This window comes from Schistocerca americana, chromosome 8, assembly GCF_021461395.2.
Source record: "Schistocerca americana isolate TAMUIC-IGC-003095 chromosome 8, iqSchAmer2.1, whole genome shotgun sequence".
Lineage (NCBI taxonomy): Eukaryota > Metazoa > Arthropoda > Insecta > Orthoptera > Acrididae > Schistocerca > Schistocerca americana.
Genome location: NC_060126.1, coordinates 25852317 through 25873939, shown reverse-complemented (window position 1 = coordinate 25873939; position 21623 = coordinate 25852317).

Below are 21623 nucleotides of genomic sequence, written 5' to 3'. Positions count from 1 at the left end.
GCACTTGCAGGCGCAGCCAAGAGGGAAAAAATTCTTCGAAACAAACTTGCTAGAGACTAATGCGAACCTTTTTCTGCAGAGGTCCCCTCACAGATACAGGGAAAGTTGGAATACTCCGCCGGCTTTATGAGGCCAGTGCAGCAGCAGTACAGCCAGTTCCTCGCGGAGCTAGGACCAGCACCGATGGACCTCACCGACATCTACATCTACATCTACATCTACATTGATACTCCGCAAGCCACCCAACGGTGTGTGGCGGAGGGCACTTTACGTGCCACTGTCATTACCTCCCTTTCCTGTTCCAGTCGCGTATGGTTCGCGGGAAGAACGACTGTCTGAAAGCCTCCGTGCGCGCTCTAATCTCTCTAATTTTACATTCGTGATCTCCTCGGGAAGTATAAGTAGGGGGAAGCAATATATTCGATACCTCATCCAGAAACGCACCCTCTCGAAACCTGGCGAGCAAGCTACACCGCGATGCAGAGCGCCTCTCTTGCAGAGTCTGCCACTTGAGTTTATTAAACATCTCCGTAACGCTATCACGGTTACCAAATAACCCAGTGACGAAACGCGCCGCTCTTCTTTGGATCTTCTCTATCTCCTCCGTCAACCCGACCTGGTACGGATCCCACACTGATGAGCAATACTCAAGTATAGGTCGAACGAGTGTTTTGTAAGCCACCTCCTTTGTTGATGGACTACATTTTCTAAGCACTCTCCCAATGAATCTCAACCTGGTACCCGCCTTACCAACAATTAGTTTTATATGATCATTCCACTTCAAATCGTTCCGTACGCATACTCCCAGATATTTTACAGAAGTAACTGCTACCAGTGTTTGTTCCGCTATCATATAATCATACAATAAGGGATCCTTCTTTCTATGTATTCGCAATACATTACATTTGTCTATGTTAAGGGTCAGTTGCCACTCCCTGCACCAAGTGCCTATCCGCTGCAGATCTTCCTGTATTTCGCTACAATTTTCTAATGCAGCAACTTCTCTGTATACTACAGCATCATCCGCGAAAAGCCGCATGGAACTTCCGACACTATCTACTAAGTCATTTATATATATTGTGAAAAGCAATGGTCCCATAACACTCCCCTGTGGCACTCCAGAGGTTACTTTAACGTCTGTAGACGTCTCTCCATTGATAACAACATGCTGTGTTCTGTTTGCTAAAAACTCTTCAATCCAGCCACACAGCTGGTCTGATATTCCGTAGGCTCTTACTTTGTTTATCAGGCGACAGTGCGGAACTGTATCGAACGCCTTCCGGAAGTCAAGAAAAATAGCATCTACCTGGGAGCCTGTATCTAATATTTTCTGGGTCTCATGAACAAATAAGGCGAGTTGGGTCTCACACGATCGCTGTTTCCGGAATCCATGTTGATTCCTACATAGTAGATTCTGGGTTTCCAGAAATGACATGATACGCGAGCAAAAAACATGTTCTAAAATTCTACAAGAGATCGACGTAAGAGATATAGGTCTATAGTTTTGCGCATCTGCTCGACGACCCTTCTTGAAGACTGGGACTATCTGTGCTCTTTTCCAATCATTTGGAACCCTCCGTTCCTCTAGAGACTTGCGGTACACGGCTGTTAGAAGGGGGGCTAGTTCTTTCGCGTACTCTGTGTAGAATCGAATTGGTATCCCGTCAGGTCCAGTGGACTTTCCTCTATTGAGTGATTCCAGTTGCTTTTCTATTCCTTGGACACTTATTTCGATGTCAGCACCGCTCTACAAGTTATTTGTTTTGTGTGTATACAGGGTGAGTCACCTAAAGTTACCGCTGGATATATTTCGTAAACCACATCAAATACTGACGAACCGATTCCACAGACCGAACGTGAGGAGAGGGGCTAGTGTAATTGGTTAATACAAACCATAAAAAAATGCACGGAAGTATGTTTTTTAAAACAAACCTACGTTTTTTTAAATGGAACCCCGTTAGTTTTGCTAGCACATCTGAACATATAAACAAATACGTAATCAGTGCCGTTTGTTGCATTGTAAAATGTTAATTACATCTGGAGATATTGTAACCTAAAGTTGACGCTTGAAACATCCGACGTTCAGTTGCGTGTTGTAACAAACACGGGCCACGGTCGGCGAGCAGCATCTGCAGGGACATGTTTACGATGACGACCGTGTTTACGAATGTGGCTGTAGTGCACTGTTGTGGTTTGGTCTAGCTGTCGCAGTGTCCGCATGTAGCGCTTGCTGTTATTGTTATTCTGCATTCGTCTCCGCACGCAGACCAACTGTAGTACACCGTGTTACCAGACGTCTGTGATAGTGTAGTGTTGTAGGAACTGTGACCATGGCGTATTCGAACTCTGAAAAGGCGGAGATGATACTCATCTATGGCGAGTGTCGACGAAATGCAGCTGAAGCCTGCAGGGTGCATGCAGAGCGGTACCCGGACAGAGAGCATCCAACGTGCCGCACATTGCAAAACATCTACCGCCAACTGTATGCAACAGGTACGGTCGTAGCACGCAAACGGGTCCGTAACAGGCCCGTCACAGGAGAAGCGGGTGCAGTTGGTGTGTTAGCTGCTGTTGCCATGAACCCACACATGAGTACACGGGACATTGCGAGAGCCGGTGGACTGAGTCAAAGTAGTGTCATGCGCATACTGCATCGTCACCGCTTTCACCCGTTTCATGTGTCGCTACATCAGCAATTACATGGTGATGACTTTAATTATCGAGTGCAATTCTGTCAATGGGCATTAACAGAGAATGCGTTGCAGTTCTATCTGTTTACCGATGAAGCTGGTTTCACAAACCACGGGGCAGTGAATCTACGGAACATGCATTACTGGTCCGTGGACAATCCTCGCTGGCTCAGACAGGTAGAGCGACAGCGACCGTGGACTGTAAATGTATGGTGCGGAATCATTGGCGACCACCTCATTGGCCCTCACTTCATTGCAGGGGCCCAAACAGCTGCAACATACATCGCGTTTCTACAGAATGATCTGCCAACGTTGCTCGCAAATGTCCCACTGGAAACGCGTCGACGTATGTGGTATCAGCATGATGGTGCACCTGCACATTCCGCAATTAACACTAGGCTGACCCTTGACAGGATGTTCGACGGGCGTTTCATAGGACGTGGAGGACGCATAAATTGGCCAGCCCGTTCTCCTGATCTTACACCTCTGGACTTCTTTCTGTGGGGTACGTTAAAGGAGAACGTGTACCGTGATGTGCCTACAACCCCAGAGGATAATAAGCAACGTGTTGTGGCAGCCTGCGGCGACATTACACCAGATGTACTGCGGCTTGTACGAAATTCATTACACCAGAGATTGCAATTGTGTGCAGCAAATGATGGCCACCACATTGAACGTCTATTGGCCTGACATGTCGGGACACACACTATTCCACTCCGTAATTGAAAACGGAAACCACGTGTGTACGTGTACCTCACCCCTCATGGTAATGTACATGTGCGTCAGTGAAAAAGACCAATCAAAAGGTGTTAGCATGTGTACGTAATGTGCTGTTCCACTCTCTTCTGTACCTAAGGTCCATCACCGTTCCCTTTGGATCCCTACGTAATTCGGTGCTCTCCGATACGCACGATCGAACAGCGGAGGAGTGGTACTCAAGCGTCAACTTTAGGTTACAATATCTCCGGATGTAATTAACATTTTACAATGCAACAAACGGCACTGATTACGTATTTGTTTGTATGTTCAGATGTGCTAACAAAACTAACGGGGTTCTATTTAAAAAAAACGTAGGTTTGTGTTAAAAAACATACTTCCGTGCATTTTTTTAATGGTTTGTATTAACCAATTACACTAGCCCCTCTCCTCACGTTCGGTCTGTGGAATCGATTCGTCAGTATTTGATGTGGTTTACGAAATATATCCAGCGGTAATGTTAGGTGACTCACCCTGTATAGTGATTGTTCGAGAAGTGTAGTTCAGTTTCAATAAACGACATTGTGCTGAGTGTTCTACAATACTGAGTATTCTTCAATAATAAAATAAGGGAAATGAGAGCTCGCACGAAAGATAAAAATGTTCGTTTTTTCCGCGTGCTGTTCAAGAGTGAAATAAAAGAGAATTGTTGTGAAGGTCTTTCGATGAACCCTGTGCCAGGCACTTAAGTGTGACTTGCAGATTACCCATGTAGATGTAGAACCAGCGCTGTTTGGAAACATGTCATGAGCAACGTGTACTATGTTGTATCCGACTTCTTGAACACTGAGGTGGCTATAAATAACACAGTTAATTAGAAAACTCCGATTTAGTAATACTTTATTCAGTAAAAGAAAACTTATCTCTGTTCGGCAGGCTCGGCTGTCGCTATGAAGTTGCACACGTGTACTTGCGTTTCAGAACACAGTAAATGAGCTGCGATTACTGCCTGGCGAACTGTTACAAGTTCAGAATAGCCATACTGTGGATTCACTGCAGTCATTAGAAAAAACACATGTACGTACACACTTGTTGATACAACTCTGATAGCGTTGGCTCGTAGGCACAGTTCACAGCAGACGGAAGTCCCTCCTCTCACAGACGGCTGACGCGGTCTGTGTCATGGCGAGTAGTCGGCATAACGACGTTACTCCGACAGGACCTTCCTGAAGTGGGCAGGATCCGCCCTCGAACGGAACTGTCCTCCTGGCCTCTGGCGACGTCATTTCAGGGCAGAGGCGCGGCGGTGGCGCCAAGAAACTAAGGGAGGCACGACTTCTTCCTGGCATCTCATTGGTACCTCGAGATACCGCTTTTCTGAACATTATCTCTGCGGTGGTCGATACTTCTTGCGCCGCTCTCGGTACTACACGACACCGCTTGTCTCTCCGCCAAACATTGGCCCCAGCGTCGGGTACGGAGGTGAGACACGACTGCGTGAGGGAGGACGAAGCGCCGACGCAACGGCGCAGGTAGGTGCCGAAACTTCAGCAACCACTCGCACGTCGGTATCCACCCTGGAAACGCCGACCGGGAAAAGAACCACAGTGGTGCGTCGGCGAGCGCAGCCACACAGGCATACGATGCGACATGCGGGCCGCTGGAGACGACGCCTGGCCCCCTGGGGAGCCCGGCTGGGCGACCGGGCGTGACCCTGCCGGTGGCTGCGTCACGGGCTACCAGCACGACTGCGACTCCGTGGCACTCTCCCGCTGCGCTGTCGGAGGCGACGTCTGCAATTGTGACGGTGGCTGCTGCTGCGTGCTGCACCTCTGAACAAGCAGGGAGAGGCAGGAGCTCGCGAGTGGATTGGCTGAGGCCGGTTCCGAAGACACCTGTACAGCCCCGTCGGACCGTGGATGATGCAAGTGGAATGGGACAACTCAGACACAGCACCCCATTCCCGTCTGTGACCCATGCCAAAAACATGGATGGTTGCTCAAGCCGAAACTGTGACTCGGAAGAAGGGACATAAGGTCTCTGCGGCATACGTAGCAAGTAGTGCAGAGTCCCAAGACGTCGACCGTGCAGGAGCTCCGCTGGTGAGTTTCCATCTCTGAGCGGGGAGAAAACTTCAGAGGGTTGGTCGTGTGAGTGGTTGGTTCGGAAGAGCTGATATTGTGCTGACTTATGTGGTAGACTTCATTGGAACGACGAAGGGAACTTGCTGTACGCATCGACAGTCGCTAGTCAGTGTATGGTCCAGTATGGCCCAGCGAAATCTATGTGCAGGCGTTGCCAAGGCTGTCAGGATGTGGCCACTAGAAGTACCATTGTGAGAGAGTATACTGATACTCTGCACACATTACAAACGTTGAAGTCGTGGCCTCTGGTTTATTCCTGGCCATGTACAACGGCGCCTTGCCCTCTGCTTGAGTGGTGACCCCAGTATTCTTGGTGCAACAACTGAAGAACTTCCTGCTGGATGGACTAAGGGATCGTGACCCTTGCATCGCCAATTTCAGTGTGCTTCAGGAGGATGCCCATCTGTACAGAAGTGGCACGATGATGAGCAACGTAGCGGCGATCCACTGGGTTGCAGATCTCCTTCAGACTCCGTAGCCACCCGAGGTGAAAAAACTCGGGCACCATCTCCAACACCGGGTCCGATGCCATTTCCTGCGCCACATTGCGAAAAGTGACCGGGAAATGTTCCACAACCAGGATTTAGTCTCAATCAATATGATAACAGGAGTCCTCGAAGGACTCAAACGCAGCATTGGGGCCAATAGGGAGCCTCGATAAGAGGTCGGCATTGGAGTGTTTGGTAGTGGGTCGATACGCCAACTCGTCGTACCGGTAATTGGTCAGCAGGAGGCCCCATCATTGTAACTTCCGTGCTTTGCTTGCTGGCACAGGTTGGGAGGACCAGAACAGAGCCGTCAGTGGTCTGTGGTCCATAACTAGAGAAAAGCGGCGACCATACAGGCATGGAAATTGACTCCATAAATGACAGCCAACGCCTCGTTTTCAAGTTGCGTTGGCCTTGCTCAATAAAACGAAGTTGGCCTGTCACTGGAGCCCACTTGGTGTGCCAACATTGCACCAATGCCATAAGATGAGGCATCTACATGCTGGTGTCGAAGTGGAACGAACACCGGTGAATTACGAGTGCGCCTCTTAACTGGAAAGTGGTCTGACATTCGGCCAACCACACGAACAGAACGCCCTTACAGCGCAACCGAATTAGATAAAACGGATGTAACAGATTAAATTCCCCATTACGGCTTGCAATTCTGATACACTGGTTGACGCAGACAAGTCACGAATGGCCACTATGTGCGACTGTGACGGACGGATGCCGTGCGCAATAATCACGTGGCCAAGACATTCAGTTTCAGTAAGAAAAAAGGAACAGTTAGAACAGTTGCATATCAGTCCTGCTTTGGACAACGCTTGAAACAATGCCTCTAAATGTTGTAAGTGTTCTGCTGGTGTACGACCAGAGAGAACTATATCATCTTAATAGTTACAGCAAGAAGTTATTTGTAATGTCAGTTGCTCAAGGTAACCGATGAAACTGGAATCATCCCTTCTGTTGTTGATCACAAAAATCTTCTTTGCCTCTTCATCTAAAGACAGTTGCAGGTAGGTTGAAAATAAATGCCCCTGACCTTACTTGTCCATCAAATACTCAGGGCTGGGCAACGGAAAAAAATCAATAACAGTTTGTGGGTTGATGTTTGATTTAAAGTTTGCACAGAGTCTCAATCTACCCGACGGTTTATAAAAACCACGAAGGGTGACGCCGATTGGCTGGACGACACTGGTTTCATGACGTCACTGCCTTGCAACTGCTGCAACTCTGCAACAACCTGGCCCCATAATGCATCAGGGGCAAGACGAGCACGAAAGCAGTTGTGCTGCGCATTGTCTCTCAATGTCACATGGCCACGAACGCTTGGGCCTTGCCTAATCAAGGAACAGAGAACTGTACTTGCCACATGATGCATTAATCTTGGCCAGAAACCCACACGAATTAATTTGTAACATGTTCTCATGTATTGGCAATCCTAAAAGGTCAAGACTATCTATTCCAAAAATTATAGTAGGCGCTAGAGCACAGACATGAAATAACATTGTTTTACTAGTGCCACAGAACGTGGCTGTGAGCTGCCACTCCAAGAGCTGGAACAGGTTGTCCATTGTCTGCTGACAACGAGCTACGCAGTTGCTGATGCTGTGGGTTCCTAACCATAGCATAGTTGAGCACTGTAACAGCAGCACCAGCATCTAACTGGAAATTAATACACTTGTGGAACACAAGCAACTGGACTTTTAATTTACTGGATTGCCGATTGGTAAGTTCAGAATTTGTGTCTTGGCAATCTGACGAAACAAGGGGATCGGAGGACCGTTACGCGGCAGAAACAACGTTATTAGAATCACTGTCTGTTATGGAATGTGAAAGCTGCCTAAGACCATCGACACTTAAAACATACCGACTGTATGTGGCCTTGTTTGCCACATGCGAAACACTTGGCTTTGCATCACGGCTATGTGCCCTATCGTGTGTATGAAAGCAACATGGGCAGGACTTGTGCGATTGTATGGGCTGCGCCGCGGTGTGACGGCGCGACTGGTCCGCAAGTGGCCTAGACGTCGGGCGACGTCTGACTTGAGCGATGGAAGGTCGGTCCCTGAACACTATTACTGTTGAAAACAGATATTGCAGATACTTGAATAGTTACATCGACAATATTCTGTAACTAAGTAATCGACAAAACTGAACTGTGGTCAGGACTTGGATGCTTTAGTGTGACAGCACCTATAAGGGAATGAGACACGTTCTGAGTAACCGCATCTCTCATCGTAATGTCGCAGTAACTTGACCCACATGAACACTGAAAGTGACATTGCGTAGTAAGGTCAAGCATTTCTGTTACCCATCACTTGTAGAAGTGTCCTTGCTGCTGTTTTAATCTGAAAAACCCATAACGAGAAGGTGCTACACACACTTGTGATTTAAAATGATTTGATAGTTTGTCAGCTAGTCATAGGGCATCTATTGGGATTGGCGATCTGGAAACGGTTTTGCTACCTACCGGAACACACCTGTTCCTGCGGCGGAGAGAAAATGTTAAATACGCTAGTTACCTGTTATGCTGTAGGTGTTGAAATGTGCCGTCAACTGCGCAGCATAATCAGCCCAGTCTTCGCTTTGCCCCAGAACCTCTCTGAGGTTAGGCTCTTGAACCATTTGTTGACTTGTTTCCAACTGAACAGGCTAGGGTGACGGTCGTGGTGCTGCCGACAATTCTCTGGGAGAGTTTATAATAATTGATCAGTCTACATCTACATCTACAGCTACATCCATTCTCCGCAAGCCACCTGACGGTGTGTGGTGGAGGATACCTTGAGTACCTCTATCGGTTCTCCCTTCTATTCCAGTCTCGTATTGTTCGTGGAAAGAAAGATTGTCGGTATGCCTCTGTGTGGGCTCTAATCTCTCTGATTTTATCCTCCTGGTGTCTTCGCGAGATATACTTAGGAGGGAGTAATATACTGCTTGACTACTCGGTGAAGATATGTTCTCGAAACTTCAACAAAAGCCCGTACCGAGCTACTGAGCGTCTCTCCCGCAGAGTCTTTCACTGGAGTTTATCTATCATCTCCGTAACGCTTTCGCGATTACTAAATGACCCTGTAAAGAAGCGCGCTGCTCTCCGTTGGATCTTCTCAATCTCTTCTATCAACCCTATCTGGTACGAATCCCACACTGCTGAGCAGTATTCAAGCAGTGGGCGAACAAGCGTACTGTAACCTACTTCCTTTGTTTTCGGATTGCATTTCCTTAGGATTCTTCCAATGAATCTCAGTCTGGCATCTGCTTTACCGATGATCAACTTTATATGATCATTCCATTTAAATCACTCCTTATGCGTACTACCAGATAATTTATGGAATTAACTGCTTCCAGTTGCTGACCTGCTATGTTGTAGCTAAATGATAAGGGATCTTTCTTTATATGTATTCGCAGCACATTACACTTGTCTACATTGAGATTCAATTGCCATTCCCTGCACCATGCGTCAATTCGCTGCAGATCCTCCTGCATATCAGTACAATTTTCCATTGTTACAACCTCTCGATATACCACAGCATCATCCGCAATAAGCCTCAGTGAACTTCCGAAGTCATCCACAAGGTCATTTATGCATATTGTGAATAGCAACGGTCCTACGACACTCCCCTGCGGCACACTTGAAATCACTCTTACATAGGAAGACTTCTCTCCATTGAGAATGACATGCTGCGTTCTGTTATCTAGGAAATCTTCAATCCAATCACACAATTGGTCTGATAGTCCATATGCTCTAACTTTGTTCACTAAACGACTGTGGGGAACTGTATCGAACGCCTTGTGGAAGTCAAGAAACACGGCATCTACCTGAGAACCCGTGTCTATGGCCCTCTGAGTCTCGTGGACGAATAGCGCGAGCTGGGTTTTACACGATCGTCTTATTCGAAACCTATGCTGATTCCTACAGAGTAGATTTCTAGTCTCCAGAAAAGTCATTATACTCGAACATAGTAGTTTTACAGCTTATATTAAAGACACATCTGGAAGAGACATCGTGAACACTCAATATAACAACACACACAAACGGAAAAATAGCTCTGGCGCAGGACAGGGTTAGTTACACAACATGCCACAGTCAGGTAATCGCGAGCTGCATCCTCCGCGCCACTTGATTCGTTGTGTCCGACTTCTTGAACACCGAGGTGGTTAGTGATAATTAAGTACAATAAAACTTATCTTTCCTCGCCGGGCTCTGCTGTAACTACGGAACTACACACGTGGACTTAGTGTTCAGAACACACTAATAGAGCTACGATCACTGAGTGGCGAATTGATAACCAGTTCACAATGGCCGTACTGTGGCTTCATTACAGTCACCAGAAAACAAGTTCACAGATACCTCTTGACACCGTTCTGACAGCATTGGCTCTTAGGCACAGTTCACAGCAGACGGAAGTGTCTTCACTCCCCGACGATAGACACGGCTGTGCCACGGCGAGTATGGCGCCGTTACTCCGACAGGAACTTCCTGGAGGTGGGCAGGATCCGACCTCGAACAGGACTGCCCTCCTGGCCTCTGGTGACGCTGATACAGGGCAGGGGCGCGGCGCTGGCGCCTCGCAACTACAGGAGGCGCGGCTGGTTCTTACCGTCTCAACGGCGGCTCCACATGCCACTGTGCTGTGCAGCAGCTCTGCCGTGGTCGATACTTGCGCCGCTCTCGATACTCAGTGACACCGCATATTGTATTATAATACACTATGTGATTAAAAATATCCAGAGACCCCCAAAAACATATGTTTTTCGTATTAAGTGCATTGTGCTGCCACTTATTGCCAGGTACTCCATATCAACGACTTCAGTATTCATTAGACACCGTGAGAGAGCAGAATGGGGCGCTCCGCGGAACTCACGAATTTCGAACGTGGTCAGGTGATTGGGTGTCACTTATGTCATACTTCTGTACGCAAGATTTCCTTACTCATGAACATTCCTAGGGCAACTGTGTCTGATGTGATAGTGAAGTGGAAACGTGAAGGGACACGTACAGCAAAAAAGCGTACAGGCCGACCTCGTCTGTTGACTGACAGAGACCGCCGACTGTTCAAGAGGGTCGTAGTGTGTAATAGGCAAACATCACCCAGGAATTCCAAACTGCATTAGGATCCACTGCTATGACAGTTAGGGGGGAGGTGAGAAAACTTGGATTTCATGGTCGAACGGCCGCTCGTAAGCCACACATCACGCCAGTAGATGCCAAACGATACCGAGCGAGGTGGCGCAGTGGGTAGACACTGGACTCGCATTCGGGAGGACGACAGTTCAGTCCCGCGTCCGGCCATCCTGATTTAGGTTTTCCGTGATTTCCCTAAAATCGCTCCACGCAAATGCCGGGATGGTTCCTTTCAAAGGGCACGGCCGACTTCCTTCCCTGTCCTTCCCTAACTCGATAAGACCGATTACCTCGCTGTCTGGTCTCCTTCCCCAAAAACAACAACAACAACAATGCCAAACGACGCCTCGCTTGGTGTAAGGAGCGTAAACATTGGACGATTGAACAGTAGAAAATCATTGTGTAGACTGAAGAATCACGGTATACAATGTGGCGATCCGATGGTAGGGTATGGGTATACCGAATGCCTGGTGAACGTCATCAGCCAGCGTGTGTAGTGCCGACAGTAAAATTCGGAGGCGGTGATGTAATGGTGTGGTCGTGTTTTTCATGGAGGGGGCTTGCACCCCTTGTTCTTTTGCTTGGCACTATCACAGCAGAGGCCTACATTGATGTTTTAAGCACCATCGTGCTTCCCACTGTTGAAGAGCAATTCGGGGATGGCGATTGCATCTTTCAACACGATCGAGTACCTGTTCATAATGCACGGCCTCTGGCTGAGTGGTTACTCGATAATAACATCGCTGTAATGGGTTGGCCTGAACAGAGTCCTGACCTGAATCCTATAGAACACCGACTTCCTGCGAGGCCTCACCGACCGACATCGATACATACCTTTCCCTTGTGTATCACTACGTGAAGAATGGGCTGCGATTTCCCAAGAAACCTTCCAGCACCTGAGTGAACGTATACCTGCGAGAGGGGAAGCTGTCATCAAGGCTAAGGGTGGGCCAACACCATACTAAATTCCAGCATTACCCATGGAGGGCGCCACGAACTTATAGGTCATTTTCAGCCAGGTGTCCAGATACTTTTGATCACATAGTCAGTGTATGTTCGTATTTTTACAAAATTTGTTTTGTAATAGATGTTACAATTTTATGAAGACTTACTGTTATAGTTTTGCTAACATATGTCTGAGCTTCAGATCCTTAACGATGTAACTGTGCATAGGATAAAATGGACGCACCAAAAAAGTGAAATGACATGCTGCAAGGAAGTAGACCGAAATGCAGGGAAATTGAGGAATTACTTGCGAGTCATCTGCTTGGCGCAGAACAATTTGTACATGGGAACAAGCAGGCGACAGCAAGTGGTATCCGAGAAAACATCGACATGGAAGCGAAGGGAAACAGTCACTTTTTTCCGTCGAGGCAGCAATCTACTGTATGTCTATTGAGGTAACAGTGATATACGCGAGTTGACTACTGTATTTGACGCTTTTCAGGAACCATCTGCCTCTAAACTTACTTGTATCTGCGTTAAATGATGACGTGGAGTGGATGGATTGGTCGGTCGAGATGGAGAGGAATGCATTCTAGAGAGAGAGGGGGGGGGGGGGAGGGAGAAGTTGCTGTAGGTCATTTGACCATTCTTTTTCAGTTGTTCCGTGAGAATGCATCAGTTGTGTGACATGGCCTGCGTTCGACTCGTATACAACTGCTTGTTCTGTGTGGGTCTTAAGAGCAGTGTCTACTTGCGATCGCTAACAGTAAACCTCTCGGTCACGGTTATCAGAGGACTTCCATCTCACGTGTGATGAAACTTGACACATTCCTGTAATCGAACGAAGATGGAAATGATAGTATGGCGTCAGGGGCCGGGAGTTCCCAGGCGGGAAGTTCGGCCGCCAAGTTTGTCTTACTGAGTACGACGCCACATTGGGCGACTTGCGCGTCGACAGTGGGGATGAAATGATGATGAGGACAGCACATCACCCAGTCCCTGAGGGGAGAAAATCTCCCTCCCCAGCCAGGAATCGAACCTGGGCCCCTGTGCGTGACATTCCAACGTGCCGATCGCTCAGTTAATGGGGCGGAAAACGAACGAAGATTTATGCGATGTACTCCATTTCCCTGTCGCATCTTAAGTGTAAAATTGATACTTCAGTTTCATAACCAAGTTAGCGATAGGTGTTTTTGAGACACTGTAATCCCCTGTGTATACATCTGCTTGACAGATGTGCTGTTTACAGAGTTAGTGGCGGCATTACTTGTAATTTCACATATCGGACGCCGCTGCTATGCATTTATCTGTTTTCTTGTAAGAGGTATTCTCCATTACTAACGATCATTTCCAGGGGCAGATGTGGACTCTGACCACAATCTATTGGTTATGAACTGTAGATTAAAACTGAAGAAACTGCAAAAAGGTGGGAATTTAAGGAGATGGGACCTGGATAAACTGAAAGAACCAGAGGTTGTACAGAGATTCAGGGAGAGCATAAGGGAGCAATTGACAGGAATAGGGGAAATAAATACAGTAGAAGAAGAATGGGTAGCTTTGAGGGATGAAGTAGTGAAGGCAGCAGAGGATCAAGTAGGTAAAAAGACGAGGGCTAGTAGAAATCCTTGGGTAACAGAAGAAATATTGAATTTAATTGATGAAAGGAGAAAATATAAAAATGCGGTAAGTGAAACAGGCAAAAAGGAATACAAACGTCTCAAAAACGAGATCGACAGGAAGTGCAAAATGGCTAAACAGGGATGGCTAGAGGACAAATGTAAGGATGTAGAGGCCTATCTCACTAGGGGTAAGATAGATACCGCCTACAGGAAAATTAAAGAGACCTTTGGAGATAAGAGAACGACTTGTATGAATATCAAGAGCTCAGATGGAAACCCAGTTCTAAGCAAAGAAGGGAAAGCAGAAAGGTGGAAGGAGTATATAGAGGGTCTATACAAGGGCGATGTACTTGAGGACAATATTATGGAAATGGAAGAGGATGTAGATGAAGATGAAATGGGAGATACGATACTGCGTGAAGAGTTTGACAGAGCACTGAAAGACCTGAGTCGAAACAAGGCCCCCGGAGTAGACAATATTCCATTGGAACTACTGACGGCCGTGAGAGAGCCAGTCCTGACAAAACTCTACCATCTGGTGAGCAAGATGTATGAAACAGGCGAAATACCCTCAGACTTCAAGAAGAATATAATAATTCCAATCCCAAAGAAAGCAGGTGTTGACAGATGTGAAAATTACCGAACAATCAGTTTAATAAGCCACAGCTGCAAAATACTAACACGAATTCTTTACAGACGAATGGAAAAACTAGTAGAAGCCAACCTCGGGGAAGATCAGTTTGGATTCCGTAGAAACACTGGAACACGTGAGGCAATACTGACCTTACGACTTATCTTAGAAGAAAGATTAAGGAAAGGCAAACCTACGTTTCTAGCATTTGTAGACTTAGAGAAAGCTTTTGACAATGTTGACTGGAATACTCTCTTTCAAATTCTGAAGGTGGCAGGGGTAAAATACAGGGAGCGAAAGGCTATTTACAATTTGTACAGAAACCAGATGGCAGTTATAAGAGTCGAGGGACATGAAAGGGAAGCAGTGGTTGGGAAGGGAGTAAGACAGGGTTGTAGCCTCTCCCCGATGTTGTTCAATCTGTATATTGAGCAAGCAGTAAAGGAAACAAAAGAAAAATTCGGGGTAGGTATTAAAATTCATGGAGAAGAAATAAAAACTTTGAGGTTCGCCGATGACATTGTAATTCTGTCAGAGACAGCAAAGGACTTGGAAGAGCAGTTGAATGGAATGGACAGTGTCTTGAAAGGAGGATATAAGATGAACATTAACAAAAGCAAAACAAGGATAATGGAATGTAGTCTAATTAAGTCGGGTGATGCTGAGGGAATTAGATTAGGAAATGAGGCACTTAAAGTAGTAAAGGAGTTTTGCTATTTGGGGAGCAAAATAACTGATGATGGTCGAAGTAGAGAGGATATAAAATGTAGGCTGGCAATGGCAAGGAAAGCGTTTCTGAAGAAGAGAAATTTGTTAACATCCAGTATTGATTTAAGTGTCAGGAAGTCATTTCTGAAAGTATTTGTATGGAGTGTAGCCATGTATGGAAGTGAAACATGGACGATAAATAGTTTGGACAAGAAGAGAATAGAAGCTTTCGAAATGTGGTGCTACAGAAGAATGCTGAAGATTAGATGGGTAGATCACATAACTAATGAGGAAGTATTGAATAGGATTGGGGAGAAGAGAAGTTTGTGGCACAACTTGACCAGAAGAAGGGATCGGTTGGTAGGACATGTTCTGAGGCATCAAGGGATCACCAATTTAGTATTGGAGGGCAGCGTGGAGGGTAAAAATCGTAGAGGGAGACCAAGAGATGAATACACTAAGCAGATTCAGAAGGATGTAGGTTGCAATAGGTACTGGGAGATGAAAAAGCTTGCACAGGATAGAGTAGCATGGAGAGCTGCATCAAACCAGTCTCAGGACTGAAGACCACAACAACAAACGATCATTTCATGTAGGACTGATGTGAGCACAGTATAATTTCTGAAACGTGATCGGATGTGGACAGTGGACGCTACACATTCTCTGGAAAGCTTTATTGTGTATGTATCACACAGAGCCATTGTTTTAAGGAAGTAGTTTTCTCGTTTTACGGTTCGATAACATAATTTATCGTAGAGAAACCTGCAAGAAGGATGTATGTCATGCGCTGAAAACATATTTCTTTACATTGGAATATTAACAGCGCTGCATTCCACATGACTGACAGGGCGGAAACTCAAGCGATCTAACATTATAGCCTGTTTTAAGTGCGGAACGTTGTAGTCTAAGGAGAGCATGTGTTTACGTTCTCTCTTACCATTACCTTCCAGCTACTGATCCTAGACTCTAGAACAATACTTTAGAGTTGATAGCGTAGTTGATTTATGTTAAATAATCGAACTCCATCCGTCTGGAGCTCCATCGTGCATAAAAATCACCCGTTTCTTGCTCTTTTTAACCGTCTGCTATTACATCACGACACTTTCAAATCTGTTACTATACACCGATAAGGCCTGCTAGCCTCCTCGACATGGGCGCATCTGGAGAAATCTTGTGTACCTGGATGGGCGAGGACTCGGCTAGCTCCATTCACTCACGAGACGCGGAATGCAGCGGTCTACTTCTAGTCAGTTGCAGATTAAATCAGTAATGGTGCTGCAGGCTGGGCTGGCCATAGACAGTGCGAGGGGGGGGGGGGAGGGGGATTTCAGTCTCTAATTTTATCCTAAGACTGCCAGAATACTCTGTGACTCCCATCCGCATAGAGATAGATCGTAAGTTACGCGCTATGCCCGAGGTGCTAGAAATATGTAGAGTGCTGTCTGCTATACTCTGATGATGTATGTGTTCAACAATTAACAATGAATGGACGGTACTGCACAGTCATCTATCTACATTTGCAATGATACTCGCAAAGTAGAAAGGTGGCGGTTTAGCTATGATACTGAAATTGGGAAACACGCTGTCGCATCATTGCTGGGTGTTGAAATTACTGTAAAATTGCTAAAATAGTTCACACTATCAGTTGTGATGCTTATTATTAGAGTACATTGCTGGTGTGTTTTCCACCCTATCCCGCCGGCCTGAGTGGTCGTGCGGTTCTAGGCGCTACAGTCTGGAGCCGAGCGACCGCTACGGTCGCAGGTTCGAATCCTGCTTCGGGCATGGATGTGTGTGATGTCCTTAGGTTAGTTAGATTTAATTAGTTCTAAGTTCTAGGTGACTGATGACCTTAGAAGTTAAGTCGCATAGTGCTCAGAGCCATTTGAACCACCCCATCCATCCACTGGTACACTGTTGGTTACCACACAATGATTGACTGACATCGCTTGTTTGAGTTGGAGAAAGGTTGGAGGGACAACACCTTCTGGCGATGGATAGCACCGAAACAGTGATCGCGTACATGACTGCAATATGAGGAATCAGTCGAAATGGAACGCAGAGCAATCAGCGATTCCATCATTGTGACAGATGAGTTTAAATGTAGAGTTCGTCGGGCACTTTCGGACAGCATATTGGAAACTCTCCACAACGCCGCCAAACTCTTCCAGTTTCCTTATGTTGTAACTGTCTTTTATTTAAAATCATCCAATGTGTGTGGCATGTTATGGTAGCCACAGTAACAACATGATTCGCACCGTGCGACGTCTAGTTTTCTTCTAGAGGCAATGGATCAGAACGTATTAACGTCAGTTTGGAACCTGACACTGACCTCGTAGTCATGGTGGAAAAACAAAATGTGTGGCAGTGAACAAAGTATGTTACAGCAGATAAAAGAAAATGTTTCAAAAAATGACACAGGGTCACAGGAAGCGTGTCTTGCGGCTTACAGTACAGTCTGTGAGATCGGTCATCCTCCTACAGTACAGGTGATGAAACTTTAAACTGGTCTGTGCGGTGGATCGATATCTGTCTTGGTGTTGACTTACTACTTATGTACCGCATTTTTAAAATGTGACTACACCTATTCAGGCTGTTTTAGTTTTATTTCTAGACCACGCCCTCTTAGACGAATTATAGATTCAGGCATATCTTCTGAAGAAGGTTCAAGTATTTGGGCTGAAACCTAGGTAAAGGTTGGTTTCATTACCCCAATCGAGGCTCATAGGTTCTTATATATTAAAATGAACTATTATTTTCGGTTCATACCGAATCCTGCACAAATCGCAGCTCCATTCCATCGCTTGCGTCTCAAGAATGTTCCCTTTGTTGGGAGAGATCAGTGCCAAGTAGCTTTTAGAAAACTTAAAGATGCATTGCTCAGTGATCGATGCTTAATTCACTTTGATCGTGACAAACCAATTGCATTGCTCGTTGACGCTTCCACTTACGGAATCGGTGCAGTGCTTTCGCACAGGCCTATCGGTTTCGCATCAAAAGTGTTGTCCAAAACTCAGTACAACTACAGGGTTATTACAAATGATTGAAGCGATTTCACAGCTCTACAATAACTTTATTATTTGAGATATTTTCACAATGCTTTGCACACACATACAAAAACTCAAAAAGTTTTTTTAGGCATTCACAAATGTTCTATATGTGCCCCTTTAGTGATTCGGCAGACATCAAGCCGATAATCAAGTTCCTCCCACACTCGGCGCAGCATGTCCCCATCAATGAGTTCGAAAGCATCGTTGATGCGAGCTCGCAGTTCTGGCACGTTTCTTGGTAGAGGAGGTTTAAACACTGAATCTTTCACATAACCCCACAGAAAGAAATCGCATGGGGTTAAGTCGGGAGCGCGTGGAGGCCATGACATGAATTGTTGATCATGATCTCCACCACGACCGATCCATCGGTTTTCCAATCTCCTGTTTAAGAAATGCTTCTGCTTTAGCCTTTTCCGTAAGATGTTCCAAACCGTCGGCTGTGGTACGTTTAGCTCCCTGTTTGCTTTATTCGTCAACTTCCGCGGCTACGCGTGAAACTTGCCCGCACGCGTTCAACCGTTTCTTCGCTCACTACAGGCTTACCCGTTGATTTCCCCTTACAGAGGCATCCAGAAGCTTTAAACTGCGCATACCATCGCCGAATGGAGTTAGCAGTTGGTGGATCTTTGTTGAACTTCATCCTGAAGTGTCGTTGCACTGTTATGACTGACTGATGTGAGCGCATTTCAAGCACGACATACGCTTTCTCGGCTCCTGTCGCCATTTTGTCTCACTGCGCTCTCGAGCGCTCTGGCGGCAGAAACCTGAAGTGCGGCTTCAGCCGAACAAAACTTTATGAGTTTCTCTACGTATCTGTAGTGTGTCGTGACCATATGTCAATGAATGGAGTTATAGTGAATTTATGAAATCGCTTCAATCATTTGTAATAGTCCTGTATTCACAAATTGAGAAAGAAGCTTTGGCTATTGTGTATGGTGACACCAAATTCCACCACTATTTGTATGGCAGAAAATTCTACTTAGTAACAGATCACAAGCCTTTGCAGTGCTTGTTTTATCCAACGAAAAAGGTTCCTGCACGAACTGCCCAAAAATTGCAAAGATGGGCCTTGTTGTCTCAATACCAGTACGAGACTGTGCATCGTCCGACAGCTCAACATGGTAATGCGGACGCACTTTCACGTTTTCCGATTGACCCTGTTGCAGACTTTGATGCTTCTGCTGCATCGTGTTGTCACATCGATGCACAGGATTCTGAATTGCTTCAATCTTTTCCGCTGAACTACAGGAAAATTGCACAGGGCACGGAAGCTGACCCAGATTTGAACAGCATAAAGAACTCTGCAGTGCAGCGATACTTTGCACGTCGGCATAGCCTCGCTGTACAAAAAGGTGTGATTCTTGTTCAAAATGGACAGCGGACAGTCACGTGTGTTGATCCCTAAAGCTTTGCAAAAACAAATGTTGCAGTTACTTCACTAAACAGTTAGCGCGTCGACACTGTACTTTGCGGCCACACAAGTAGAACAGATGACGTCACAGTGTCACGTATGTTCGGAAAATCAGACCGCTCCGACACAAAAATTCTCTACTTGGCCTAAGTCGCAATTGCTATGGCAACGTGTGCACGTAGACTTTGCGGGACCTTTTTCGAACACTCGTTGGTTGATTGTTGCTGACTCGCATACCAAATTTCCTTTAGCTGTGCCAATGAACTCGACATTGTCACGTAGTACAATTCAGGGGTTGTCATCGATTTTTCGCCTAGAAGGTTTACCTCAAGTAATAGCGTCGGACAAAGGACCTCAGTTCACTTCAAATGAATTCGAAACATTCTGTGAACGCAATGGCATACAGCATCTAATTAGTGCACCGATCCATCCGCAGCCAATCGGCGAAGCGGAACGTTTTGATGGAACTTTGAAGCAGTAGATGACCAAACTTCGTTCCACACACTCCAGAGATCAACCATTGCAACTGTTTCTCGCCTCATATCGTTCGCACCTACGAGATGGACCATCGCGGGTGGAACTGCTTCACGGCCGCCGCCATCAGACATTGCTTTATCTGCTCCACCCTCTTCAGCATTCGGCGCCGAAGGAAGGTCGCAGCTATCGCTTCGCGTTTTACAGGGATTTTAGCGGCAGCAGACTGTGGGTGCGAGGCGAGGTCGTCCGTTGACTTGGCGCTTGCATGTACCTCATTTCTGGTCCAGAAGGACTGCAGCGCCGACACCACAATCAGCTTCGCCACTGTCATGTGCACGGTGGTCCTTCTGTGTCTCTTACTCAGATTCACGGTCGCCGCGGCCACAGCAGCCGCCAGAGGGTGTCGTCGCGACACAGCGGGACGACCCCGTGGAGACGGAGCCTTCACCTCCTCCGCCTCCTGTCACCCTACCGATGGAGCGGGACCCGCCCACACCGCAGCAGCCGACGCCTTCTACATCTGGTTACTGACCTCGGGGGGTGGACTCGTACCCTTCTGGTCGTTTTGCAGAGGACGTTTCCAGCAGAGCGGAGGCCGGATGGCGGGGTATGACGTCCCCCACAGCCACAGCTTCAGGTCCAGCGAAGCGTCCACCCTCCTGCCTCCCCCGCCGTTGTCGGCATCTCTACACGACGATGGTCCGACGCTTTAGGGGGGAGGAATGTTCCGGCGTGTCAGCAAGCGCCAGCACGACGATCCAGAATGGAAGAGCACAGAGGGCTGCCGACAGTACTTTCACTAGGTCGACACCCAGACAGGAGCGGCGTCTATACGAAGAGAAAATATGCGCCGCGCCGCCCAGCCCCTGCGCAGTAGAAGACAAACCGTCATACAAACGCAACAGCAGTGACTTATGAACTGTATTCTTTTGCTTGCATTGAAATTGCCTATAACAAAGGACACTGACTACTTGCATGTCGTCATTTGCTTGAGACACACCTTTGCGAGTACGTAAAGTTAAATATCGTCAGTGTGACTTACTGTAATAAACTCCATTAATATTATTTGCTTGAATTGTTGTCCAGCGATCCGAGAAAACAGCTTCCTAGTCACTACTGTGTAAATCCTAGGCAGGATACTGCAGGAAGGCTCACAGGAACTAACCGATTGGAACTGCGTGGCAAAGGATTAATAATTAACGTAACACCGACGTTTCACCTGTTAGCCGTTGTTATAGGAGAGACCAAGTTAAACAACATGCTGCCACAGTTGTACTGGCCAGATAAGCCGATAGAGGTGCTCTCAATGCCGAATTCGAACTATTTGAATGAAACATTAGATCCTGACCTAATTCTTCTATTGAATCAGCAGATAAACATGCAAGAGGGACGAATTTTGTCAGAAGGGGTGTTTCAATATTTGCAGCAATACCAGGAGAAGAAGAATGAGCTTAACAATAACGGCCACAGCAGTAGCTTTGACGCTGTTTTACACAGCCTTCATCTACCTTAGGCAGACGACTGTTCGTCAGTATGACCCTCCAGGGTAGCAGATACTACTAGACAGGTTGACTATTTTTAAATAAAATCAGGTAACTTCTGATAAGTGTAAATGTAGTCGTAGGAGGTGTGAATTCTC